We start from the raw sequence: 1,833 nt of genomic DNA, 5'->3' as shown, positions 1-1,833 counted from the left end.
TTAACGCAGAGGAGCTTCGAAGTACTGGGTAGAGATTGGTCTGGTGGCTAGGGGCCAGCCGGGCAGTCTTCGGCTGGGCGGACACCAGGGCAGTGTACGCCTGGAGCCTCTGACGCCTGCCTCCCCCGTCCTCACCCCCAGACTCAACGGGGCTCTGCGCCAAGAGCAGAATTTTGCTGATCGCTTCCTCCCTGATGACGAGGCCGCCCAAGCACTGGGCAAGACCTGCTGGGAGGCCCTGGTCAGCCCCCTGGTGCAGAACATCACCTCCCCCGGTAACCATCCCGACCCCTGGCCCCACTAACCAGCCCCTTCTTGCTCTGCCCTAGAGCCACCTGCATTGTGTACTTGGCCCTTTTGGTACCCGTGCTGGTTTGGTACCCTGAGGCCCCTCTTCTCCCAGCCCAGGGGCCAGCTCCTTTCCCGTGTCTCCCAGGTGCCAGCTGCCACCGTCAGGACGGGGGCTTTTTACCTGCCTGCATCCCCACCACCCTGTACCTTCCATCCGATCCCGCATTCTCAGTGCTTCTGTCCAGCCCAGCCTCTCCCACTGCCCTGGAGACACGCCCTGCCTTGGCTTGTTTTTCCCCACCTCCAGATGAGGATGGCATCAGCCCCCTGGGCTGGCTGCTGGACCAGTACCTGGAGTGTCGGGAGGCTGCCCACAACCCCCAGAGCCGCGCAGCTGCTTTCTCCTCGCGGGTGCGCCGCCTCACCCACCTGCTGGTGCACGTGGAGCCCTGTGAGGCGCCCCCTCCGGCAGTGGCCGCTCCCCGGCCCAGTGAGTACCCGGGATTCGGGAGGGAGCTCGGTGAGAAGCGTTTCTCCACGGCCCCCCCCGCTCGCACCCTACAGCCTTCTGTCCCCCCACACGCTTTCCTTCCCAACCCGCTCAGTCGTTCGTCTTCGCAGTGTGTGTCACCCCGCCCAGGAGCGTCATTTTGGGGTGGGAGTGTGTCCGGAAAGGCGGCAGGGCTCACCCTGCCTGGGGAGCCCCAAGCTGAGGGGCTGCCCCTGCCTGCCTCCGCCCCTTCCCCTGTCTCCACAGAGGGCAGAAACCGGAGCCACGACTGGAGCTCCCTGGCCACCCGGGGGCTGCCCAGCAGCATCGTGAGAAACCTGACCCGCTGCTGGCGGGCGGTGGTGGAGGAGCAGGTGGGCGGGAGCAGGTGCCACGGCGGGAGGGCGGAGCGCGGCGGTGGGCGCCGGCCGTCCCCTCACGCCGCTTCCTGCAGGTGAACACCTTCCTGACCTCGCACTGGCGGGATGAGGACTTCGTGCCGCGCTACTGCGAGCACTTCCACAACCTGCAGAAGTCGAGCTCCGAGCTGTTCGGGCCGAGGGCCGCCTTCTTGCTGGCGCTGCACAACGGCTGTGCCGGCGGCTTGCTGAAGCTCCCTTTCCTCAAAGCTGCCCACGTGAGCCTCCTGCCCTCGCCTCTGCCCCGGGCCCCTCCCCGCAGACGCTCCGACCCCCTCCTCAACACCTCCCATTCAGCGGGGACCCGGGCTTGAACAGAACCAAGTGTTTGAAAATTCAAACACAAAAGGAACACAATGACCTGTCCTAATAGTACCTTGATAGGCTTTCTGTGTCTGTGCGTGTGTGTGGTTTAACAGTGTGCTCACAGGCAGCTAAAGTGCTTGAGCCTGTTGTCTTTTCACTGTTATATATACTTATTTTAAAAATTTTAGGGGCGCCTGGGTGGCTCAGTCTGTGGGGCGTCTGTCTTTGGCTCAGGTCATGATCCTGGAGTCCCTGGATCGAGCCCCACATTGGGCTCCCCACTCAGCGGGAAGTCTGCTTCTCCTCCCCCCCCCCCCCCCCCCCCCC

The 1,833-nt window shown here is 64.3% G+C and overlaps 1 protein-coding gene across 1 annotated transcript in view; it reads left to right on the top strand.

Moving 5' to 3' along the window:
• The window catches only part of CUL7 (cullin 7), a 15,743-nt gene that overhangs the window by 10,269 nt on the left and 3,641 nt on the right, over nucleotides 1-1,833 (top strand). The gene's annotated exons all lie outside the window — the stretch shown is intronic.

Source organism: Ursus maritimus, unplaced genomic scaffold (genome assembly GCF_017311325.1).
Source record: "Ursus maritimus isolate PB19 unplaced genomic scaffold, ASM1731132v1 scaffold_29, whole genome shotgun sequence".
Taxonomy (NCBI): domain Eukaryota; kingdom Metazoa; phylum Chordata; class Mammalia; order Carnivora; family Ursidae; genus Ursus; species Ursus maritimus.
The sequence above is the reverse complement of the archived record's forward strand: the minus strand, read 5'-3'. Positions and strand labels throughout refer to the sequence as shown.